General features: G+C 43.7%; 2 long non-coding RNA genes across 4 annotated transcripts; both read left to right on the top strand.

The window, feature by feature from the left end:
• Positions 1-521: 521 nt before the first annotated feature.
• Positions 522-27,107, top strand: LOC118359267 (uncharacterized). Of its 2 annotated transcripts, none has more exons than XR_004820631.2 (3): positions 522-2,635; positions 13,522-13,583; positions 25,738-27,107. It is a non-coding gene; the product is annotated as an uncharacterized LOC118359267 (long non-coding RNA). The 2 variants fall into 2 exon arrangements; XR_008080260.1 differs by having other exon boundaries at positions 522-2,639.
• Positions 23,144-25,731, top strand: LOC127912045 (uncharacterized). Of its 2 annotated transcripts, none has more exons than XR_008080258.1 (3): positions 23,144-23,232; positions 23,279-23,432; positions 23,479-25,731. It is a non-coding gene; the product is annotated as an uncharacterized LOC127912045 (long non-coding RNA). The 2 variants fall into 2 exon arrangements; XR_008080259.1 differs by lacking the exon at positions 23,144-23,232 and having other exon boundaries at positions 23,242-23,432; positions 23,479-23,616; positions 23,663-25,731.
• Positions 27,108-27,352: the final 245 nt, after the last annotated feature.

Raw genomic sequence — 27,352 nt, 5'->3', positions numbered from 1 at the left:
CAGTACAGCTGTAGTTCCTGGGTTATTTGGATAAGCTATCCTCTGCCTTTATATCCAGGACAAATCAGAACCACTCGTGTTTCTGTGAATTCCCAATCACATTGTAATCACGGCAGCTGTTTTTCTTCCAGAACAGAATGGTTATCAGGCTTTTGACTCCTTGCCAAAATAGCTGTAAGGGTCGTGCAATGTTTAGCCCCTCAGAGTGATCGAGTCAGGGCAGGAGGAGGAGGGTCTTGCTGTACTCTAACTCTACAAACCCTGCTCCTACCCTGCCACGTGCTACACTACAGTACGCCAGTATACGCAACTAGCTTATGTTTTTTGTCTTCTCCATGCTGCTTCCACGCTAGCTGCTGTGGCATGCTAAAGAGTTAATACTCTGTCTTTGAGTTGTGGCTGGCTTCAGAATGTGATCCAGAAAGGCTGTTGCAGCTTGATGACAGAGAGAGCGCTACAGTACTGTAATGTACTGTACCAGATAAGGTTAATAATTTAACCTGCTATCAGAACTGTTGCATATTTCAAGTTCCTTATCCACTCTGAGTGTTTGTCTGTTGATCTCTTTTCTCTCGCTTTTCTCCCTCTCTTTTCTCTCTCTCTTTCTCTTTTCTCCCTCTCTTTCCTCTCTCTTTTCTCTCTCCTCTATTTTCTCTCTTTTCTCTCTCTCTTTGTCTCTCTCTCTTTTATCTCTCTCTCCTTCTCTCTCTATTTTCTCTCTTATTTCTGCTCTTCTCTGTTGATTGCCGGGGTGTAGCGTGTGCTAGTATGGCGTGAGTGTGTGCACTGCGTCTGCGCACTGCTGGAGGAGTGGATTTCTGTGTCATTCTTCCTCCTCTACCCCCTCCCACCCGTGCCTGCTTTCCGCCCTCCCACTCTCTCTCCCCTCTCTCTCTCTCTTTCCCTCTCGGCCTCCATCTCCCTTCCTTCATTCTCTCTCTCTCCCTCTCAAGTGCAAATACAGTTCCTTGCCGTGTTGGATGTGTGATCAAGAAGTGTCTGGCTTTCGCGCTCCGCCGCACCTCCTATTTCATCATCACTTGAGCTTTTCTCTCCTTCACTCTGCGCTTGCTATCTCCTCTCCTCTATCCTCGCTCCTCTCTTCTCCTCTCCTCTCCTCTCCTCTCTCCTCCTCTCTTCTCTCGCTCGCTCCCCTTCTCTCAGCTCCAGCTGCATGCAAGGGAAAGACTCAGGCTCTGTGGGGAAGAAAAAGAAAAGAAGTCTGCTGCTATTCCTCCAGTCAGGGCCTCCCCACAGCCCGCCCTTCCACAGAGGGACATTTTTTACTGCTAGCTGGATTTTAACCCTCTGCCTCCAACTATCTGCACAGTGGCTCTGCAAAAACCTTGCAACAAGATGCTTTTTGGGGGCCTTTTCATAGTTTTGCGTGCTGATTTTTGCGGCAGTTTGTATCTTGGTGTTATTTATCCTATTTGGGGTTATTTTTTATCTGCCTTGTTACCCAGATATGTGTATTTTTACGTGAAAGAGTTTCTGTTGGCATTTCTTTTAAATATCATCTTATTTTTGTCGTTGTTTGGTCGTTTTTGTCTCCCTCCACGTGATGGGCCTTCTTCCTCCTGGAGATGTATGCGTACAGGCGCCATTCTATTTCTGCTAGGTTAAGCCCTCTTCTTCACGCTCTTCCTCTTAGTGACTGTCTGTGGGTGACAAGCAGGAGAACGTGTTCAGTCTCTGAGCATGTTGCACATCTGCGTGTTAAAGACATGCTCTTCGTGAGCGCCAGAAACTCTCTCACCTAGAAGTACTGCACCTCCCTCTTCTTTCTTGCTTTCACTGTCTTTCCCTATTGCACCCTCTCTTTCCCTCTCTTGTTCTCTCTCTCCCTCTCTTTTTTGAAGGCTGTGTTGGGCTGGAGCTCTTTCTGGGACAGGTGCCTCCCCGCCAAAAATGACTGATGCTGATTATTTTGTATATTTTCTTTCAGCGAAAACATAAGAAGTGACCGTGGTTTTGTGGCACCGATGCATGATTGAGTTAAGTATTATAACTGATTTCAGGGGCTGAGACAGCTTGGGAAATGAATACTTACTGTAACTGCACTCAGTCTGGTAACGAACACATTCGAGTTGGGAAGACAGAGGGAGGGAATAAGGGAGGGAAGAAGGGAGGTAGGGAGGGAGTGGGGTTCCTTTTTCAGACTGCTGAATTATTCATGTGGGCAGCCAAGGCTGTGATTGGACTGGTTGTGCTATTTGCATGCATCAGACATGCTGTTTGTCTGTTTGCTAACATTCCTCATTCAAAGACTTGTTAACTAGCAGACGGCTTAGCTGGAGCCTTCCAGACAGCCTCATGGCCTCCTTTTGTTGCAGGCACGCCAGGCCTGGGCCCAGCCCATGGCGGCCAGGCGAGGTAGCAGCGGCCGTGGGCTGGGGCTCTGGGCTGGGTCTTGGCTGGGCTACGAGAGGGACTGCCTGGAGAGTCACTGGGCCTGCCTGCCTGGCTGCTTTACCACAGCTCCCAGGGACACAGAGGATGATGGCTTTCTGTTCTCCTCAACAGATACTGTATGTGGATGCCGCAGGAAAAAAAAGAGAGGAAGAGAGAACCTGCTTAGAATTTCATCTCCAGATTCGGAATGTTTCGGAATCGCCTCTACTGTGGAATATCTGTAGGTAATACCTGTTTCTCTATGTGTGAGTGTGAGTCTATTCATTGTGTACATGTGTTGAATTCCCTTTTGTATAATTTATGTTTATTACTCTTTGTAGCCTTTGTACAAAATAATGGACTTCATACGCACTATAGTTTTTATCCGTTTCTTTTTGATTTTGATGCACATGGTGAATTAAAAATGCAATCGGAAGCCATTGTATATAGTCGTGTATTGCACAAAGATACTACTTTATGTTTGTTATGAAATTGTTTAATTCATGGCAAATTACTATATATATATAACTACTCAAACTCAAAAAGTATAATACTGTGACTTCCGCACAAAATCTAGAGAATCTGTGTTTTTCTTAAAACCAGAGGGATCCTTTAATGGTGCATTGATTACTGCCAAGTTAATCTGATTTCGTGGTAATCATTGGGTCTGTGGAAGGCCACATTTGTGGAGATATTTAGTGTGAGTAATGCGGTTTTGGTTTAGGTGACAATGTGTGTGGAGTGATAGATTTTTGACCAAATTGGGTACCACAATGTATGTAAATTAAGGTTGGTGTTGGAATTATGAGTTATTCTAATTTTGCTATATTACAGGCTCATTTGTTGTTCATCGAAGATTTGATTTGAACTGATACAATGGATTTCTTCTACAAGGTTATGTTGAGCAACAGGAGAAGGCACGTGTGGCTCCCGTGCCTTTCTCATATCCCTTATTCTTCTCTGCACAGCAGCATACATACCTACAAAATACATACATTTTCAATACACAATCGCAATTATAATACAAATAGTAACAAGTCACGTCCCTGCAATGCACAGACATTTCCCCTGGATAAATGATAATCTCTTTACAGATTTTAAGCTAATATTGAAGCAAATAAATCAATCTGACTGACAATTATTTCCTTCTAATTGACAATTTCACACTTATTCAGTGTGCCGCGATCTGCTCATTATAATATGGTTGCTGTCATTTTGTGATACATTTAGCAGCGCTGAAATAAATGAGAACGTAATTATCTAGCGATAATATTAATTCATGCTACATATTAGATGTTGTTGGCACAAAATGTAATTTTAGTAGATTACACTCAATACCCTTAAATTGTAAGTAATTATGATATCATTATAATAACTGCAATATTTCACTTAATTGTCTCATGGACAATCAAACTGAGTATACAAGCTTTTTCCTCAATGATGTGAAATGCCTATCTGTGAGGCTATGAGCAGTATTTCATGGTTTTCATGAAGAACAGGAATCAGGCTACATTAGACTTTGAAATTGCACTATTGTTTAGTGAATTTGTTGATTGATAAAAAACATAGACCTTATTATCTCCTATCCACATTTTCACATGATGAGCGGGAGGCCTGTATTGACAGGCTTCTATAGTAGTTTGTCTTCAGTCCATTACATATATGGAACTTCACGGTCATGAAGGTAGGGCTGATTTATCCACGGATATCCTGTATGTGCCCACTTGCTAACCCCCGATAGTGCATGAATTTGGCTGGCAGTTGAGTGAGCCAACCCGCCCCTAAGGCCTTTTTTGGCGGGGATGGCACTCTTCCAGGGGTAGCTAACTCTGTTGCATGTGGAGGGGCAGATGGTTTGCAGTATTTTCTCTCACTCTCTCTCTCTCTCTCTCTCTCTCTCTCTCTCTCTCTCTCTCTCTCTCTCTCTCTCTCTCTTCTCTCCTTCTCTCTTTCTCTTTGTAACACTATACCTGCCCAATAATAGATCCCGGACAGCCCTTCCTTCACATATGGGCATTGTAGTCTAGTATACTGTATGGTAGGTACACACATATACAAAGAAGATTTGGGCGTACTGTACTGTACTGTACTGTACACACACACACACACACACACACACACACACACACACACTGGTAAAACGTCAAAATTATTATTATTTCCTGTCAATTTCTAATAACTAACCACTGAATAAATGTTGCTAACTTGATAGTTAACTATCTTGCCTTATTACATGGCTGTGTGTATCTGTGAACTGTATGTAAGCAGACAACATACTCGTTGTGTTGCATAAAGAATGCCCCCGGCAAGTCTGTGTATTTGTACTTGAGCATTTGTACTTGAACTTGCATTTTCAATGGGTTGTAGTGATGCTGGTCCTACAGATGCCATAGCATTTCAACATCATATCTGTATTTGCAGGGAAACCAAACTGAGGAGTATTTTTTTATTGTGCTGTCCCACTGGGCACAGAAGTAATTTCAACGTCTAGTTTTGGTTTGCATTTGTTTGGGTTGTTAAATAATGTGAATTCAATGTGAAATCAACAAAACATGTCACCATACTATTGGATTTAAGTTAAAAGTTGGGTAAAAAAAAAGTTGAAATTCCCTTACGTTGATTACTTTTTTTCAAATTCAATCAGTTTTCCACGTGGATTCAAAGTCATCAAAAAAATGTTGTGGGGTTGAAATGACATGACAAACAATGTGGATTCAACCAGGATTTGCCCAGTGGGTGTGGCTTGTAACAGATAGTGAAATCAGGTGATTGGATTATACATGAAATACTTTTTTTCAAAGGCACCTACTTCGATGTTTGATTTTCATTATTTTCATAGCTACACAGAATAGGTCTACTGTGTTATATTGTCATTACGAAGAGATATTTTGACAAAACGTCATAGAAATTGATTACTGTTAATGCAAGGTGCTTTGAAAGTATAGTAACAAGTAGCCATTTCTCTCTTTTTTTTAAAGACGAGTTGCATCTCATATACTGTCCTGTAAAGTACATATTTTTAAGAAAACTGAACAAAATTTGAATCACTAGCTACCAAGACGCTCTCCCATGTTGTGTACAGTCATTCAAATACATAAACAATAGAGGGCAAATAGGCACATCCAATGCAGCTGTGTGGGTATGCTGCTGTGTGGGTATGCAGCTGTGTGGGTATGCTGCTAGAATGCAAAGTGCTGCTCTTTGTACGGTGGTGCTAAATGTAATAACTGAAAAACTATACGGACAATTCCAGTAGACATTTGATCCTCGTTGAATATAGAAATTGTGTCCCTCCCCCTCTTGGGTTAATTATTTTGTAGAATAACTGTGAGAAGGTCATTTCTGTTGATTTTTTGAAAGAAGTTTACTTTAAAATATAATTAAAATCGAATTATGCTGGTACCATCTATCTATAATCCCCCCCAAAACAATATTTTAGGGATAACTCTTTTACCATAGCCTATACATGGCACCATACTACAGTATATTATCAGGCAGGTGTGCAATTAGAAATAATTACGTTTTTTTCATCCCGCAAAAAAAATGTTTTGGGTGTGGGGTCAACAATTTGTTGGTGCACCACAGCTAAATGAAAACAGTGTGATCCCCTAAAACATGCAGTATATTCTTATCCCCTTTTGTTAATATTTTGTGTTTTATTTTGATACATTTGGAGAAATTATATAGATATAGATCAAGGCTATTTCACAGAATTGTAGGATAAAAATTAGGCGTGTGTGTGTGTGTGTGTGTGTGTGTGTGTGTGTGTGTGTGTGTGTGTGTGTGTGTGTGTGTGTGTGTGTGTGTGTGTGTGTGTGTGTGTGTGTGTGTGTGTGCGTGTGTGCGTGCGTGCGTGTGTGAGAGAGACTCATTACATGGTCATTACTGTAATATAAATATATATATTTGATAACTATAGTCTATGTTAGCTTTGTTCTTCTCTATTGGATCAGCTCATATTTTTCATCACAAAAATCATTTGGACTGAGTTTCTCTTCTGAGTAGTTCGAACGAGTGTGATCAATCCAATTCACCTGTACTAGAAAAATATCATTTTGAACTGTTAAATAAAGGTTACACACACACACACACACACACACACACACACACACACACACACACACACACACACACACACACACACACACACACACACACACACACACACACACTGACCAAATAGATATTTTGTTGGCATTTATGCATGTCCCCATTACCAGTAAAACATAATCAAACCTATTTCTTTCACTTACTTGCTGTGCTGTTTCGTTCATTCTCAACCTGGATTTCTCATACTATAGAAAGCCGTTTGGGTCTTTGCGTGTCAAATAATACTATTTGACGTGTCAAATAAGCTTGTTGACCAATCAGGACCTGAATATGACTGCCGTCACATAATAATTGAACGCGTTCACACAGTTTTTCGTAGTTATTACACATTAATTACACTATCACTCGTATTTCATATGTCACAACGATTCATCGATACGTATGCTATGATGCTGGTAAAGTTGTCTCGCGCACCTACAGTGTTGGTTATAAAAAAGCAAATAATCTGTTTCAGTAGCTATAGTTAGCTAGCTAACTATCTAGCTAAGTGTCAAAATCTAAAATAACCCTAATTTATGATACTGTTCTTATTTGATTAATAGTGGGTGGACCCATCTATGTGAAGCTAGCCACAATAAGGATTAGCCACAATAGTGGACTTTGTGGTTAGCCTTCAAAATAAAAGTATGTCATGCAAATGATACAAATTAATACAAATAGTAGAATTATGCCATAATTGAATAGATCATGCTAAACGAGGTTGGAATGTTCTTATATAAAATCAACAAAAGACAATAATTAGTTAATTTGACCAAAATGTGTTGAAATCACACTGGATGTATTATACTTTAGAATTGCATTGATAAAGATAAAGCAAAGATAAAGCAAAGCAGTTTGACACATACAACAACAGAGTTACACATGGAATAAACAAACATACAATCAATAATACAGTAGAAAAATCTATATACAGCATGTGCAAATGAGGTGAGATAAGGGAGGTAAAGGCAACAAATAGGCCATGGTGGTGAAGTAATTACAATATAGCAATTAAACACTGGAATGGTAGAATGTGCAGAAGATGAATGTGCAAATAGAGATACTGGGGTGCAAAGGAGTAAGATAAATAAATAAATACAGTATGGGGATGAGGTAGTTGGATGGGCTATTTACAGATGAGCTATGTACAGATGCAATGATCTGTGAGCTTCTCTGACAAATGGTTCTTAAAGCTAGTGAGGGAGGTAAGAGTCTCCAGCTTTAGTGATTTTTGCAATATGCAGTTATTTGACTTGTACCTTTTTTGACACACAATGACCCAAATGGCGTTCCATAGTATGTCTTGAAGCTAATAACAGTTACTGTGTAACTCAGCGGGCAACATGTATACTGGTGCTCGACCAGTCGACAAAAGCCAACATCACCCACGACAGAGATCTTGACGTTAATGGATTTCGCCTTTGAGTTGTCTCGCTGAAATTCTTACTTTTACAAATGACTGCTTGAGTTGTTGACTGCTCGATCCACACAGCAGACATGCTGGGCTAGTTTAGGAATGCTGTGTTGCACGTGTAGCGCAACGTTTTACGTGGCGTCATCACGTCATGTACCTACGTTATATAGGTATGCACGTCAACTTTGACATCGGTTTTGCACATCGGTTTTAAACTAGACATCGGGCCGATCCCGATGTTGGCATTTTTAGCTAATATCAGCCAATCCTGATATGTTCACCGATATATTGTGCATCCCTAGTTAATAATTCACAGTCATCACAATTCTGCCTGTCTATCAATAGTCAAATATATATATATATATATATATATATATATATATATATATATGTTTAAGTTAAAATTGGTCTTTAGTAGTAACTCAGGGTTCAGAAATATAGACTCCTGCATATTGGCTCCCACATTTCAGCTAATGTTATTTATCTGTTGCCAATAGTTTGTAATTGTTACTGAATTTAGTTGCCACAATAAAACCATTCATTCTCAGTTGATTAAATAGATTTTGGTGGAAGAAGGAGATTAGCATCTTGTTTGGCATCGCAAGCCTAGTGCAATGTGTACATTGTTACTTAATGTAAAGAATAGGCCTACTGTACAACTCGGATTCATAATTCCTACCACGCTGGGAATCATAATTCATTTCAACACATAACGTTTTGGTTATTGAGAAATATGTATTAATCTGAAAAGTATGTTTGTCCTGAGCAAATTAGATTGATGCTCAATGGCTGGAAAAAGTTGAAATAAATGTAACCCTGTGCTGACAGTTAGGCCTACATTTTGTCCACAGTAGCTAGGTTTCAGCATATGATGTGTATTTTTACCCAAATGGTCTTTTGGGACTCTGAGTCTGTGGTTTGACTCATGTGACACATTGTTTAATGTTTTCTTACCAATGGTACTCATACTGAAAGTGAATCATCCACCAGCACAACATAACCATAAACCACCAGCACTTTGCTTCATTTGTTGAATGGAGAAATTGGTATTTAGAATCATTTGATTTCTGTTCATTACAGAGGTTGTAGTATTAGTGATTTTCATCCAATATGTTTCATTCCAGCTGTTAAGCACAGATCTGAGGATGGTGGCCATCACTGAACCAAAGTGCTCACCACAAATTCTATTTCTGCAATAACGAAACTAGAAATGATTTGACTGGTTCAACTAGTATTAGTTGAACCAAGGGCAACTTTGGTTTTAGACGTGGGGGGGACATACATTATTTATTTTTATCCAGTCAGATAAACACTCCAAACAGCCTACCCGACCACTCGGGGGTGTCTGAATGGTGCTAAAGCACACCGTTGTCTAGTTTTGTATCACATTTCAATGATAAAACTGGGGGGACAAAAATGCCATTTCAGAATGTGGGGGGGACATCCCTCCCATCCCCAGGGAAAGTTGCAACCCTGCTCCTTTTGATATTTAGTGCACTGTGTCATTGTTTAAATGTTTAATTTCATCTGATCAGCAGACCAGTAAGCCTAAATGCAGTCCAGTGTTTAGTGTCATTTTGAATCTAGGTTTGAATTATTTTGATGAACAATTTCTATAATGTACTGTTATGAATATAAAACAATGTAGCTATTAAATTGGCCACACTGGGTAGAGCTTTATTTAGGTTTTGGCTAGCTGTGCCTGTTTCTTCAGCTAAATATGAGTACAGTATTTGATGTATTTTTTTGTTGCTTTATTTAACTAGGCAAGTCAGTTAAGAACAAATTCGTATTTACAATGACAGCCTAGGAACAGTGGGTTAACTGCCTTGTTCAGGTGCAGAACGACAGATTTTTACCGTGTCAGCTCAGGGATTTGATCTAGTGACCTTTCGGTTACTGGCCTAATGCTCTAACCTGCTAGGCTACCTGCCACCCCTGCCTACATGACTGCAGATATGAGTACAGTATTTGATATGAGTATAGATATGAGTACAGTATGATGTACAATATCTTACTTTACAGGTTTTGTGACGATACTTAGGCCTAGATATTTAGACTATATTTTTTGAGAAGAGTTAACCATGTGCTTGCTGTATGTAGGCCTATATTATTTTCAAATGTCTTTTTACTGTTGTTTTATTTCTTTACTTACCTACACACACACACACACACACACACACACACACACACACACACACACACACACACACACACACACACACACACACACACACACACACACACACACACACACACACACACACACATATACTTTTTTCCCCCCGCACTATTCGTTAGAGCCTGTAAGTAAGCATTTCACTCTAAGGTCTACCTACACCTGTTGTATTTGGCGCACGTGACAAATAAACTTTCATTTGATTTGATTTCTCCATACACAAGGTATATGACGAGCTTGCAGTTCCACCTAGCCAGATTCTATGTAACTGACAGATTGCATAAGTTAACAGTGTGGTCCGTTGATCATCAGCTGAAACAAGTCAATACTAGTTAGAAGAATCTAAATGGACTCTGATTTTCAGCTCTTACTGTTATGACATTTAGTTGATAGGAGGAACAACCACGGTTCTTAGACCAGTATCGTACTGACCAGTAAGTCACCGGGGACGACCAGTATTTAGCTATTAAATACACAGAATCCAGCAGTCAACAATGTTCCTAAATGTATGTTCTTTGTTTGTTTGTTTTCAGTACCATTTATGTTTTATTAATCGGGCAATTCTAGAGTTCAATTATATCCTGCCATGTGAATGAATTGGATGGGCTGCCGGCTCAGTTATATATTGTGTAGACTAGCTTACCAGGCTTACAGCACTGAGGATGAAGGAGACTATAGACTAACTAGTGGGCAACAGTGGCCACTACAGGTCCTCTAGTCTCAGTAATAAGCAGGATTCTATACAATACACTGGGGCCAGAGAAGGCCGGAGCAGAGCAGAGACTGTGACGGTTTCCCCTCAGACCCCCTACCTCTCCTCTCCTTTCTCCTCACACATGGAAGCCATTAGCCCATTACGTCGCTCAACACTGAGGATTGGGGGCCATTTCATTCTCTCTGCGTTTATCGGGATGTCAGCTGGGACGTCACATGCAATTTATCCATGAAACCACATGAGCTCCGCAGAGACGCTGAGCACAGTAATAATGACATACTGTTTGACTGGGGGAGAGTTTGGGGATGATGTAGATATTCCTCCCCAACACTATAAGTCCCCCGTGTAGGCCTTTTTGTCTTAACTTTGACCTGCACGCACGCGATCAGTTTACCTCAGCAGACCTAATGAGCACGGTCAAATGAGCGAATCAAATCACCAGCAAAATAAACTTGCGTGTACTTAGGTTCTTGCAGTTGGGCTAGTTTCAGATAGTAGATAATCATGTTTTAGAGAGTTTGTAATTGGTAGTATACCACGTCCAAAGAGCCCCTACCATATGCATCGTTTGGATGGATACTTGTTTTATGTACCTGCCAGGCTGAGCGATATTCCAGATAGCATTCGGGCTGAGAGCCTCTCCTAGCTTTTCTTCCAGCACTCATATATTCTCTCCCTTTTTTGGCCTCAGTCATCACCATGGCAATTTTGTCACAGAAAAATTGCAGACTCTGCAGAAGTGTAAAGTTAGGCTACTTGAGCAGAGTGTATTTTATCTACTCCCTCTCCTCTCCTCACCACCATTTTCTCAAATTAAGCAGCGCTAGTAGAACAGTGTGCCATCCTACAGTGTGTCTTGGTTCACCTACACAGCACACATACACTGAGTATACAAAACATTAGACTGACCAGGTGAGTCCAGGTGAACGCTATGATCTCTTATTTATGTCACTTGTTAAATCCACTTCAATCAGTGTAGCTGAAGGGGAGGAGACAGGTTAAAGAAGGATTTTTAAGCCCTGAGACAATTGAGACATGGATTGTATATGTGGGCCATTCAGAGTGTGAATGGGAAAGACAAAATATTCATGTGCCTTTGAACAGGCGCACCGGTTTGTGTCGAGAACTACAATGCTACTGGGTTTTTTACACTAAACTGTTTCCTGTGTGTATAAAGGATGGTCCACCACCCAAAGGTCATCCAGTCAAGTTGACACAACTGTGGTGTTCTTTATGTTTGGTTTAGTCAGTGTCCCCTGTCCTCTGCAGTCGGCACCTACTTCTTCAAGCCCTTCGACAGCCACATGATATTTAGCAACATTGATTGGACTAAATTGTTTTTGGTATCTTTGTTTTGTTTTCTATCTACTACACAAAGCATATACAGTATAGCCTTGTTGATTTGATGATGTTTAAATGTTTAAGTTGAAATGGTGCTGGAATAATGGAGACGGTGCTGCTGTTGTCTTTGTGCTGACTTGCTGTAACTCCATGGTTCCAAATTAGTAAAGGGTTCCAAATTAGTAAACTGTTCCAAATTAGTAAACTGTTCCAAATTAGTAGACTTTAGTAAACTGTCAAACATGAAGTTCCACTGCCTCTGCTGCACCCATGTTTCTCCGTGGTTACAGGAGTTGGGTTACTCACATCAGGGCCATAAACGTGCACTGGCGTAGAACCAGTTCACTCTACTGTAATTACAAACGTTAAAAGCAATATATAAAAGACCCCTGGCTGACTCGACAAGGCTACTTACTCCAACTGCAAGTAGTGCCCTTGTATAGAATGATCACCCTTCAGCAGCACGGCTAACTGGAGGCTGGTAATTGGTGCTCCTCTCCTCCGTTCCAATAGGGACAGCTGATGCTACCACAGGGATCCTCTCCTCCTCCTAGCTTTGTGGAGAGTAGACTATGATGTTGAAGCAACCAGCCCCATCCTCCATCCTTTCCCCTTTTGACTGCCACACACTCGCTCTCACATGGGAGGTCCATAGGCACACACACACACACACACACACACACACACACACACACACACACACACACACACACACACACACACACACACACACACACACACACACACACACACACACACACACACACACACACACACACACACACACACACACACACACACACACACACACACGTGGCATGTTTATCTATGGGAAATGCTAACAGCTACTAAAGTTGGTCTGAAATGTTCAAGCACAGGGTTAACTCAGACTTTGTTAGTATGTATCCATTGAGGCTGGTGTGGTGGTGTGGGGGTTGGTGTTAGTCTTGGGGTTGTTGTTGGCATTAGTGTTGGTATTAGTGGTGTTGTTGTGGTTCATGCGATTTGTGTTTGTGTTGGTGCTCGTGCGGATGCAGGTTATTGTGTTGGTGTTGACTGGTCATGCGGCACAGAAAGTTGTTGTGTGTTCAGTGTTCAGCAGAGGGAGCAGAGAGCATGTGGTGTGGTACTTGCTTCACTAATGAATTTCCTTAGCCAGGTGAGACCATGGGGAGACTGTGGGGCGAGCTTATTAGTCAACAGACTACAGAGACGGGAGGCCCTGGAACCAGACTGATCTCTCTCTCTCTCTCTCTCTCTCTCTCTCTCTCTCTCTCTCTCTCTCTCTCTCTCTCTCTCTCTCTCTCTCTCTCTCTCTCTCTCTCTCTCTCTCTCTCTCTCTCTCTCTCTCTCTCTCTCTCTCTCTCTCTCTCTCTGTCTGTCTCTTAGGCCGATGGCACAGGACTTTTAGCCAAGCAGAGAACCCCATGGTCAGACATATGGCCCTAGCAGTAAGTAACATATTGTAAGCTATTTTATATTTTATCATATTGAATAGATTTGGATTTGTTTAGTATTTATGACTGCCCCATCTTAATTTGAAACAGCAATTAGCAAGTGCAGGTGGTTAAAACACACACACAAACACACCGTACCTAATCTTTAGAATCCATTGGGGCAAACGAAGTTCGGCCTCATAGTCGACCACCGCTATCGCTCTGCTGTGCCTGGAGCCATTACAAAATGGCCTCCACTCTCTGCCTCCAGCTCCTTGTAGCTTTCCCATCCATTTTGTGTGCTACTGTCAAAGTTGTCAGATAGCAAGATGAGAGGAGAGGGAGAGAGAGGGAGAGGGAGAGTTCAAGTGAAGGGATAGGTTAGGCTAGGCTAGAAAATAAGTAGAAAAGAGGAGAGCACTAGTCCCGAGTTTTTTTGGGGGGTGGTCTTTCAAATCAAATCAAATCAAATGTATTTATATAGCCCTTCGTACATCAGTTGATATCTCAAAGTGCTGTACAGAAACCCAGCCTAAAACCCCAAACAGCAAGCAATGCAGGTGTAGAAGCACGGTGGCTAGGAAAAACTCCCTAGAAAGGCCAAAACCTACGAAGAAACCTAGAGAGGAACCAGGCTATGTGGGGTGGCCAGTCCTCTTCTGGCTGTGCTGGGTGGAGATTATAACAGAACATGGCCAAGATGTTCAAATGTTCATAAATGACCAGCATGGTCGAATAATAACAAGGCAGAACAGTTGAAACTGGAGCAGCAGCACAGTCAGGTGGACCGGGGACAGCAAGGAGTCATCATGTCAGGTAGTCCTGGGGCACGGTCCTAGGGCTCAGGTCCTCCGAGAGAGAGAAAGAAAGAGAGAATTAGAGAGAGCATATGTGGGGTGGCCCGTCCTCTTCTGGCTGTGCCGGGTGGAGATTATAACAGAACATGGCCAAGATGTTCAAATGTTCATAAATGACCAGCATGGTCGAATAATAGTAAGGCAGAACAGTTGAAACTGGAGCAGCAGCATGGCCAGGTGGACTGGGGACAGCAAGGAGTCATCATGTCAGGTAGTCCTGGGGCATGGTCCTAGGGCTCAGGTCAGTTGAAACTGGAGCAGCAGCATGGCCAGGTGGACTGGGGACAGCAAGGAGTCATCATGTCAGGTACTCCTGGGGCATGGTCCTAGGGCTCAGGTCCTCCGAGAGAGAGAAAGAAAGAAGGAGAGAATTAGAGAACTCACACTTAGATTCACACAGGACACCGAATAGGACAGGAGAAGTACTCCAGATATAACAAACTGACCCTAGCCCCCCGACACAAACTACTGCAGCATAAATACTGGAGGCTGAGACAGGAGGGGACAGGAGACACTGTGGCCCCATCCGAGGACACCCCGGACAGGGCCAAACAGGAAGGATATAACCCCACCCACTTTGCCAAAGCACAGCCCCCACACCACTAGAGGGATATCTTCAACCATCAACTTACCATCCTGAGACAAGGCTGAGTATAGCCCACAAAGATCTCCGCCACGGCACAGCCCAAGTGGGGGGCGCCAACCCAGACAGGATGACCACAACAGTGAATCAACCCACTCAGGTGACGCACCCCCTGCAGGGACGGCATGAGAGAGCCCCAGTAAGCCAGTGACTCAGCCCCTGTAATAGGGTTAGAGGCAGAGAATCCCAGTGGAAAGAGGGGAACCGGCCAGGCAGAGACAGCAAGGGCGGTTCGTTGCTCCAGAGCCTTTCCGTTCACCTTCCCACTCCTGGGCCAGACTACACTCAATCATATGACCCACTGAAGAGATGAGTCTTCAGTAAAGACTTAAAGGTTGAGACCGAGTTTGCTTCTCTGACATGGGTAGGCAGACCGTTCCATAAAAATTGAGCTCTTTTGGAGAAAGCCCTGCCTCCAGCTGTTTGCTTAGAAATTCTAGGGACAATTAGGAGGCCTGCGTCTTGTGACCGTAGCGTACGTGTAGGTATGTACGGCAGGACCAAATCAGAGAGATAGGTAGGAGCAAGCCCATGTAATGCTTTGTAGGTTAGCAGTAAAACCTTAAAATCAGCCCTTGCTTTGACAGGAAGCCAGTGTAGAGAGGCTAGCACTGGAGTAATATGATCAAATGTTTTATATTGGAGGTTTAATTGCTGACTAACACAACCTTCCTGTCATGCTTTCAGTGCAGAAGAATAGGAGCAGGGGCCGCTCTAGCTCTCTCCAACATCCCTAACTGTTTCTTCTCCCTCGAGCTACAGCCCCAGCCCATGCCTATGCCCAAGTTGTAGTTGCAGGCCCCAGCCCTAGCTCGAGCTACAGCCCCAGCCCATGCCTATGCCCTAGTTGTAGTTGCAGGCCCCAGCCCTACCTCGAGCTACAGCCCCAGCCCATGCCTATGCCCTAGTTGTAGTTGCAGTCCCCAGCCCTACCTCGAGCTACAGCCCCAGCCCATGCCTATGCCCTAGTTGTAGTTGCAGTCCCCAGCCCTACCTCGAGCTACAGCCCCAGCCCATGCCTATGCCCTAGTTGTAGTTGCAGTCCCCAGCCCTACCTCGAGCTACAGCCCCAGCCCATGCCTATGCCCTAGTTGTAGTTGCAGTCCCCAGCCCTACCTCGAGCTACAGCCCCAGCCCATGCCTATGCCCTAGTTGTAGTTGCAGGCCCCAGCCTTACCTCGAGCTACAGCCCCAGCCCATGCCTATGCCCTAGTTGTAGTTGCAGGGCCCAGCCCTAGCTCCAACCTCAACCCAAGCCCCAGTTCTAGCCCCATCCTCAGCCAAGCCCCAAATTCCAGCTCCAAACCTGACCCCAACCTCACCCCCAGTACAAGCCCTATGCCCCATCCTCAGCCAAGCCCCCAGCCCCAGCTCCAAACTTGACCCCAACCTCAGACCCAGGCTATCCTTAGACAGTACTGCCTACAGCTCTAAAAGTCAGCACATGCCAGGCATTTGATTACACAGGCATATGGTGTATAGATCCCATGTTGCTTAGGCCTAAGACCACGGCTATAGGGAACCACACACCCCCTTATCTGATATCTTTAGCAATGTGGGAAACCGCTTCAAAGACCCATGGGGGCAATACTTACGAACATTAGAAAAAGTTGCACGTGATTAGCTGTTTCCATTACATAAGCTTGCACATTTAGCCCTAGGCTAACCTCAGCAAGTGTCCGTATCAAACCAATTAAAATCGTCAACGTAGTTGGACGTGGTCCAACAGCACTTTCTGATAATCAAAGCAACTCCATCACATTTGACTGACTGGTCAAATAGCTCTTTGTGTAGAGTGCCTAGCTCCACGTAATTGTCCAGATTGTGGCAAGGGTTTTAATCTCTCATTAGTCTTTTCCCCCTTTGAAATGTAGAATTACATGTATTGTGTTAGTGTGTTGAAAATGGACACCCTACAGCCAACAGCTTAAAAATGAAGATTAAGAATGAATTTAAAAAGGAGCTACCTCATTCTTCACTTTTGCAGACAAGCACACTGCTATGGCCAAATAATAATATTGCGTAGGCTATATTACATGGACATGCACACCTAAATGTAGGCCTACAACCTTTTATATGCATTTGTATAATGATCTACTCTGTCACACGTGTTATTTGGTTCGAAGACAAGCATTACATACAATCAAATCATCAAATCACATTTTATTGGTCACATACACATGGTTAGCAGATGTTAATACAAGTGTAGTGAAATGCTTGTGCTTCTAGTTCCGACAGTGTAGTAATATCTAACAAGTAATCTAACATTTCCCCAACAACTACCTAATACACACACATCTAAAGGGATGGAATAAGAATATGTACATCTAAATATATGGATGAGCGATGGCCGAGCGGCATTGGCAAGATGCAGTAGATGGTATAAGATACAGTATATACATATGATATGAGTAATTTAAGATATGTAAATATTATTAAAGTGGCATTGTTCAAAGTGCCTAGTGAGTCTCTATGTAGGCAGCAGCCTCTCTGAGTTAGTGATTGCTGTTTAGCAGTCTGATGGGCTTGAGATAGAAGCTGTTTTTCAGTCTCTCGGTCCCAACTTTGATGCACCTTCTCGTCTTCTGGATGGTAGAGGGGTGAACAGGCAGTGGCTCAGGTCGTTGTTGTCCTTCATGATCTTTTTGGCCTTCCTGTGACATTGGGTGCTGTAGGTGTCCTGCACGGCAGGTAGTTTGCCCACGGTGATGTGTTGGGCAGACCGCACCACCCTCTAGAGAGCCTTGCGGTTGAGGTCAGTGCAGTTGCCGTACCAGGCGTTGATACAGCCCGACAGGATGCTCTCAATTGTGCATCTGTAAAAGTTTGTCAGGGTTTTAGGTGACAGGACAAATTTCTTCAGCCTCCTGAGGTTGAAGAGGCGCTATTGCGCTTTCTTCACCACACTGTCTGTGTGGGTGGACCATTTCATTTTGTCTGTGATGTGTACGCCGAGAAACTTAAAACTTTCCACCTTCTCCACTCTGCTGTTTCCTGAAGTCCACGATCGTCTCCTTTGTTTTGTTGACGTTGAGTGAGAGGTTGTTTTCCTGACACCACACTCTGAGTGCCCTTACCTCCTCCATGTAGGCTGTCTCGTCTTTGTTGGTAATCAAGCCCACTACTGTTGTGTCGTCTGCAAACTTGATGATTGAGTTGGAGGCGTGCATGGCCACGCAGTCATGGGTGAACAGGGAGTACAGGAGGGGGCTGAGCACATACCCTTGTAGGGCCCCAGTGTTGAGGGTCAGCAAAGTGGAGATGTTGTTTCCTACCTTCACCACCTGGGGGCTGCCCGTCAGAAAGTCCAGGACCTAATTGCACTGGGCGGGGTTGACACCCATGGCCTCCAGCTTAATGATGAGCATGGATGGTACTGTGGTGTTGAATGCTGAGCTGTAGTCAATGAACAGCATTCTTACATAGGTATTACAAAGTGTAATACAGTAGGATTACAGGTTGCACTCTCATTATCATCCTACAGATGCAATATTGTAGTTATTTTAAAAGAAGTTAGCAGTGCTGCATTCGTAACCAAGTGGAAAGTGGGAATTTACCCCATGCGAATGGAAAAAATCCACTTGAACGGCCCTACAACTGGTAATTCCTTGTGGGAAACTTGTTTATCATCCTGAGCTCCCACTTCTTGTTGTACTTTTAGTTTATGGTTTACGCAGCTTGTTGGTCATTAGCAAATTGGCATTTCTCAACGAGTTCAAAGCACGTGAATGCATCCAACTGGTATTTACGACTCACAACTGGTGCATTTCTGCCTCCCACTTGGTTACAAACTAAGCATAATTATCCTAGTCAAGGATGCGACGATCATGCAATATTGGCACTCTACACTTGAGACAGACCAATTGAAGGGGAACAAAAGTAAACCTTGAATTTGGAGGTTTAAATGTATCTCTCTGGTGGCGATATTGACCTATTTTAAGAAATGCCATTGGTTTGTCAAGAAAAAGTGGGCAGTTTGTTATAGGAAATGATCATGGCCACCGTGATTTTCCTAATGTTCGTAAGTATGGCCCCATTCATCTATGCTAAGACAACTGTGCATCAGTCCTTCATTAGCAATGTCAGCAAATTCAGATGGTGCTCTCTTTTTAGCAATGTGGGAATCTATAGCCTATAGGCTACTGCCCGCATAGACTAGTGCCACATAGACTAGAGCCACATAGACTAGAGTCATAAAAGACTGAAGCCACATAGACTAGTGCCACATAGACTAGAGCCACATAGACTAGAGCCACAGAGACTAGACAGAAGCCTGTGTTCGGCTGTTGAACACCCTTCAGACACACTCTCTTTGGGGACAGACTGTCTCACCCCCTGAGACCCCCTACTGTAGCTCAATTCTTTAGTCTGTTCTCGCTCTCTTTACTCTCCTTCCTCTAATCTGCCCATGGGCTCCAGTATGGCACAGAATGGCCTCCATATTGTGTTTCTGGAATGAATTATAAATATCGCATTAACCATGCCTTATCTGTGTATCATCTATCCAGAGACATAAGCACCCATTTCCCCATGCATCCATACCCAGACCAGACCTTGTGGAAATGATACTGTGAAGCTGCCTTGCCTCTGGTGGGCCTGTGTCTTTATGGTTACACAGAGCAGATGGCCACGCAACATGGTCACATATCTCACGCTAACACTCACTGGCACTGCCACACACACACACACACACACACACACACACACACACACACACACACACACACACACACACACACACACACACACACACACACACACACACACACACACACACACACACAGGCCTGAAGAAAAATCAAGTTGGACCCAAGAGGTTTTTATTTTATCTCTGATATACATTAGACAGGAGCGTTAGTCTGCTTTATCAATGCATTTTATGGTTGTCCTGTATGACCAATTCTACAGCTAGCTGGCATTGATAGCAATGGTTTACATGGCAGACCTTATCCTGGCAAAAGCTCGAACTGTACAATAGTTAACTGTAGCTAACTCTGTGGTAGCTAACTGTCGGCTATAGCTAACCATAGCTAATTGTATAGCTAACTGTACAGTAGCTAACTGTAGCTAACTATATGGTAGCTAACTGTCGGCTATATCTAACCATAGCTAATTGTATAGCTAACTGTACAGTAGCTAACTGTAGCTAACTATATGGTAGCTAACTGTCGGCTATATCTAACCATAGCTAATTGTATAGCTAACTGTACAGTAGCTAACTGTAGCTAACTATATGGTAGCTAACTGTCGGCTATATCTAACCATAGCTAATTGTATAACTAACTGTACAGTACAGTAGATAACTGTACAGTAGTAGCTAACTGTATCATAGCTAACTGTACAGTAGCTAACTGTCCTAGCTGCTAGCCTGTTCGTCAAGGTTACTGTATGTACTGTAGTACACCTCCTGTCTGTCCACTCTGCCAGCCAGTGGTCCAGTAATGTTCAGAACCAGGGAGAGAGAGCAGAGGAGAGGTATGTGTCCCACCCTCTATTAATAGATCTACGACAGATGCAGCTTTGTGTCGGCAGGGCACTCCGCAGCAGGCGCTAGCCTCGTCAGATGGCCAGGGGCTGGGGCACCGTCAAACTGAAGGAGGCAGCCGGCAGGCAGAGGGGTGGACGTTTCAGATCTGTTGACTTGTCTTAATGGACAAGAGGCTCTCTGGGTCATCAGGAAGATGCATGGGTAATAGGGTTAGGGTGTTAGCATGGTGGCTTATGGGTAGTAGTGGGACTGTGACCTTTACTGAGTGCATGTCTATGTGCATGCTTGTGTGCGTGCGTGTGATGAGAAGCAGCTGGAGGGTAAAGCTCCCTCCTCTGGGTGATCCCAGCTGCATGCCCTGTCACTGCAATGACTGAGGCCATTGTTCTTCTATAAAGATGAGGCTAGGGCAAGATCAGCTAACTGGGGCTAGATCAGCTAACTGGTGCGAGATCAGCTAACTGGGGCGAGATCAGCTAGCTGGGGATAGATCTGCTAACTGGGGCTAGATCAGCTAACTGGTGCGAGATCAGCTAACTGGGGCGAGATCAGCTAACTGGGGCGAGATCAGCTAACTGGGGCTAGATCAGCTAACTGGGGCTAGATCAGCTAACTGGTGCGAGATCAGCTAACTGGGGCTAGATCAGCTAACTTTGGTTAATCCTACTTCCATACAGGCCATATTAACTATAATAATAATAATATATGCCATTTAGCAGACGCTTTTATCCAAAGCGACTTACAGTCATGTGTGCATACATTCTACGTATGGGTGGTCCCAGGAATCGAACCCACTACCCTGGCGTTACAAGCGCCATGCTCTACCAACTGTGCTACAGAAGGACTCTGGCTCTGGGTGTGAAGGTTAAGGATTTGCTATGAACTGGATCGCACTTATGTGATTTTTTTTATCATACCTTCAACATGTACAGCAGAATGTCACTCCACAGACAGACACACAGTTACAGCACAACCAGGACGCCTCACAAGGCCCATATCAGCACCAGAGGTTATAGGGAGGTCAGCCTGTCTGACTTTGACCAGAATCCCCACCCCCCACCCACCCACCCAGCCATGTGTAACTGGACCTGGCCTGGCAACCCCCTCCCTGTTCTCTGCTCTCCTCTCTCTGGGCTGGTATAAATAGATGTCCATGCCTGCTCCCTCCCTTAACCAAGGGGGCCAAGAAGCCATTCTTCCCTTTTTAAACACTCTGACGTGTCTGTCTGGATGCCTCCTGTCTGCACCTGGTTACCTCTCTGGACTACACACACACACACCAATAGACACACATACCCACACACACACATCACACACACAAGCACACAAACACACACACACACACACACACACACACACACACACACACACACACACACACACACACACACACACACACACACACACACACACACACACACACACACACACACACACACACACACACACAGACACACACACACACACAGACACACACACACACATCAGTCTACAGAAGCTCTGTGGCAGGGGGAGTGCAGACAGAGGTGTACGTTTGAGGAGAAAGGCTTTCGTTTTGACTGTAGAGACGCTGCCTGTCTTTAACCGACCATGTAAATGTCCCACTGGTGACCTGGCCTACACACTGAACTCTGTGTCCAGGCACTTCATGCCCTCCAGCTCAGGTTTCCACACTAAACCGGTCAGTGAAATGCAGCTTTATTGTGCTAAAATTGATTGATATACTGCATGAAGACTTTCATTTACATTTACATTACATTTACATTACTTTCATTCCAAAATGTTATATACTATTTGCAGAAATGTTGGTAAATGAGCTTTTATTGTTTAAAGACATTTTGAAAGAGATTAGTGTTTTTTTCACTATCTAATCTTGGCATGTGGTTGTATTTGTTTAAAATCTATCACTTGATGGATTCATTTCAGAGAAACAAATAATATAATTTTTTTGTAAAACGCTATATATCCGCCTCACTCTCAGAGAAATAAGTAGTACTGCTGGGTTTTACACAGTCAAATGTAACAAATGAAAAAGTAATTAAAAACAGTAATATGAGATCTGAATGTAAAACGTTTTTCACATTTTAGTCAAATGTAAGTCCAGAGCAATTAACAGTATGTGCATTCATCTAAAGATAGCCACATATCACAGTCAAATATACAGGACACCAACATTCCATTCCAGCTATTCCAGCACAATGGATATATAGCGTTTTGCAAAAATAAATTATAACAATCATACAAATCTAAAATCTATGAATTAAAAATCAGAGAACAGTAATATTTTACGCACGCATGAAGAAACCCATAAGTAATCATTTCTGATGAAAAAACACAAATGTGAGAAATTTGTGGATTGAGCATTTTGGAAATAAACTTCATATTGACTGTAGCGTTAATGCTCATTCACCTTGTCTTGGCATACTGATAGCATTATGGTGGACAGCTAATGGAGGAGGCAGGTCTGTGAGCCTCTGCCTGTAGTCAGACAACTAATGAAGGAGGCAGGTCTGTGAGCCTCTGCCAGTAGTCAGACAGCTAATGGAGGAGGCAGGTCTGTGAGCCTCTGCCTGTAGTCAGACAACTAATGGAGGAGGCAGGTCTGTGAGCCTCTGCCTGTAGTCAGACAGCTAATGGAGGAGGCAGGTCTGTGAGCCTCTGCCTGTAGTCAGACAGGTAATGGAGGAGGCAGGTCTGTGAGCCTCTGCCTGTAGTCAGACAGCTAATGGAGGAGGCAGGTCTGTGAGCCTCTGCCTGTAGTCAGACAGCTAATGGAGGAGGCAGGTCTGTGAGCCTCTGCCTGTAGTCAGACAGCTAATGGAGGAGGCAGGTCTGTGAGCCTCTGCCTGTAGTCAGACAGCTAATGGAGGAGGCAGGTCTGTGAGCCTCTGCCAGTAGTCAGACAGCTAATGGAGGAGGCAGGTCTGTGAGCCTCTGCCTGTAGTCAGACAGCTAATGGAGGAGGCAGGTCTGTGAGCCTCTGCCTGTAGTCAGACAGCTAATGGAGGAGGCAGGTCTGTGAGCCTCTGCCTGTAGTCAGACAGCTAATGGAGGAGGCAGGTCTGTGAGCCTCTGCCTGTAGTCAGACAACTAATGGAGGAGGCAGGTCTGTGAGCCTCTGCCTGTAGTCAGACAGCTAATGGAGGAGGCAGGTCTGTGAGCCTCTGCCTGTAGTCAGACAACTAATGGAGGAGGCAGGTCTGTGAGCCTCTGCCAGTAGTCAGACAGCTAATGGAGGAGGCAGGTCTGTGAGCCTCTGCCTGTAGTCAGACAACTAATGGAGGAGGCAGGTCTGTGAGCCTCTGCCTGTAGTCAGACAGCTAATGGAGGAAGCAGGTCTGTGAGCCTCTGCCAGTAGTCAGACAGCTAATGGAGGAGGCAGCAGGAGACAGAGGAGGGATATCAGTTACAGATGCTCCAGTTAGGAGTGAACCAGTGTTTGCTGAGGTTGCATACTTTTAAAAAGACACACTCTGGGCCTCCCGAGTGACACAGCGGTCTAAGGCACTGCATCGCAGTGCTAGAGTTGTTACTATAGACACAGGTTCATTCCCGGGCTTTTCTACAACCGGCCGTGGCCGGGAGTCCCATAGGACGGCATACAATTGGCCCAGCATCGTCCGGGTTAGGGGAGGGTTTGGCCGGTGGGGCTTTACTTGGCTCATCGCACTCTAGCGCCTCCTTGTGGCGGTCCGGGTGCCTGCAGGCTGACCCCGGTCGCCAGTTGAATGGTGTTTCCTCCAACACATTGGTGCAGCTGGCTTCCGGGATTAGCTGGTAGGTGTTAAGGAGCGCGGTTAGAGGGGTCATGTTTCGGCGGACGCATGACTCCACCTTCGCCTCTCCCGAGGCCTTGGGGAGTTGCAGCAAAGAGACAACATTTTAATATTGGGGAGGAAAAGGGGGCTAAAATACAACAGGAAAAAAAGACACTCTCTCTCTTCAGGTGACCCCGCTCCTGCTAATCAGGGTGGTTTACATTCTATTGCATGACCATGTCTGGTGCTTTTGAGTATGTGTGTGTGTGTGTGTGTGTGTGTGTGTTTGCGCTTGTGTGTGTGTGCTTGTGTGTGTGTGCCTGCGTAAGTTTGTGAGTGTATGCGTGTGCGTATGTGCGTATGTACCTAGAAGCCAAGCCTCCAGTGATTCACATCACAGAACAGTAAGCAAGGCTATGTTTAATAATGCAGGCAGCAAAATACTCACTACTGAGCAGACACAATGATCCTCTCAAGACATGTGTTGTACCATACTGTGCTGTACTATACTGTACTACTGAGCTACTGGACTATACTACTGTGATTTGTACTGTACTGCTGTACTACTGTATTGCACTACTGTACTACTGTACTAACGTACTGTACTACTGTACTACTGTACTGTACTGCTGTACTACTGTACTGTACCACTGTCTTACTGTACTGTACCACTGTCTTACTGTACTCATGTACTGTACTACTGTACTATTGTACTGTACTAATTTACTGATGTACTACTTTACTACTGTACTGTACTGTACTCTCCTGCTCCTATCAGACATAGGGGATATAGCAACGCATCCAACAGGATTATATGACACAATGATCCTCTCAAGACATACTGTGCTGTACCATACTGTGCTGTCCTATACTGTACTACTGTGCTACTGTACTGCTATACTACTGTGATTTGTATTGTACTGCTGTACTTCTGTACTTCTCTACTGTACTACTGTACTACTGTACTGTACCACTGTCCTACTGTACTCATGTACTGTACTACTGTACTATTGTACTGTACTACTGTACTAGTGTACTATTGTACTGTACTACTGTACTGCTGTACTGCTGTACTGTACTAACGTACTGATGTACTACTTTACTACTTTACTGTATCACTGTACTGTACTGTACTCTCCTGCTCCTATAAGACATAGGGGATATAGCAACGCATCCAACAGGATTATATGACCGAACAGCAGGCATTGTGACAGTGAATGAAAGAATGTGTGTGCATCCTTGGGTGCTTACTCATGCATTAACACAAATTGCATTTTATTTTCATTTCACCAGGCAATTGATTGAAAACACACTCATTTACTGTACAGCAATTACCTTTTTCTTGCATTTTGTTGCAAGAAGGCAAAGCTCAAGTTGATGTTTTCCCTACAACTAACTGATTTCTCCTGTTTGTTCCTTTCAGACAGAGCTACCTGACAAGCTGCTGTGAGCATGATGGAGGGAGGAGGAGGAGGGAGGAGGAGGGAGGAGGAGGGAGGCCAGTGTATTCCCCTCTCTCTCCCTCTCTCTGTTCATTAGGGAGCAGGTGAGAAACATTAACAGCAGCAGCTGCACTGCTCTGCACATGTGGTTGAGGGCTTGAGGTAGTCCACCCCACTTTCTGTCTGTCCACCAGTGGAAACTCACTCCTTTCTGGGAAATGCCTAGTGTACACCAGTTACCAGGAATGCATTTAGTAAAGGTTTCCTGGACACACATTAAGCCCAGTCCTGTAATAAATAGCTCTTTAAATGGAGATTCTCTATTAAATATGCTTTTTACTTCTGGAAAACTGTCCCATTGACACTTCAGACAATCCCAGTATCTCTGTTAGAGGTGGTTAGAGGTGAATGAATCTGTGATTATGTGTTTATGTTTCATTCTTTCTAAACAAAAGAAAGAACGTTCCACACTCTGCTCCCACACTCTGCTCCCACACTCTGCTCCCACACTCTGCTCCCAAAAATGTAACGAGTAAACATAACCAACGTTGCAGCACGCAGAGTTACAACATTAATACTTGAACCACGTTGCTTTTCACTATGTCTTTATCCTAACCATTTTTCTGTGTTTACTGAGGTGTCGTTGAAGCTGTCTTCCTGACGTAGCTGACTGGGACCATGGTACTGGAGGACCAGAGTAGACTAACGGGTCTATGACTGTACTTTGGGGTGAGGTAGTAGGTTGTATAGTTTTAGGGTCATACCCTTCCTGTCAGATAACTATACAACTTACTGTCTTTCCTGAGGTGGCTGTAATATCATCCATCATCTCTGCAGAGCTCTCGTCACTTGGACCTCGATAGGAATACGTATTATGTACTAATTCAAGTTTATAACATGTTTGTAATGTCATTTATATTGTATCTATGCATCATTTGGTTCTGTTCTGGCTCTTTGCATACTATATTTATTATTTTGCCGTGAAATTGCTCTGCCTCTATGATGTTCGCACGGGGTGAGGTAGTAGGTTGTGTGGTTTCAGGGTAGTGATTTTGCCCCATCAGGAGATAACTATACAATTTACTGCCTTCCCTGAAGGGCAGCAAGACTTCACCAGACAACAGCAGAGGCCGCCATTGGCACAACATGATAATCTAGCATCGAAAATAGGTATTCATTTAGGTATCTAGGTATAAAATAGTTATCTATCTGTTAATCAGCTCCAGAGGACACAGGAGCATTTCAGGTAAAGTCTACTGACAATCTATGATTACCATGTAGCTAACATGTTATTGGATAACTTTGAAATTGTATGTTTTCAAATGAGTAATAAAAATTATTATTTTATAAATGTTGTCCGTACCTTGTCTTTCTTTTTGCTGTGTTTGGATTTGTTAAATTATAATATTCAAAAGGCACTCGCACATCTGAGCTATCTTTTTTGCAGGTGCATGGTAATAAGATGAGAAAAAACTGCAACCCCATTCGATGCATTGAACGGATGTGGGTGGAGCTATGTCTACATAAGGGTGCTAATTTGAAAAAACTCACAAAAGCTCTGATGAAGGCCTTGAAGCTGATACGTAAAGCTTATTG

The sequence above is a fragment of the Oncorhynchus keta genome, chromosome 26 (assembly GCF_023373465.1).
Source record: "Oncorhynchus keta strain PuntledgeMale-10-30-2019 chromosome 26, Oket_V2, whole genome shotgun sequence".
Taxonomy (NCBI): domain Eukaryota; kingdom Metazoa; phylum Chordata; class Actinopteri; order Salmoniformes; family Salmonidae; genus Oncorhynchus; species Oncorhynchus keta.
Note: the sequence above shows the minus strand (reverse complement) of the source record. Positions and strands in the feature narration are given on the sequence as shown.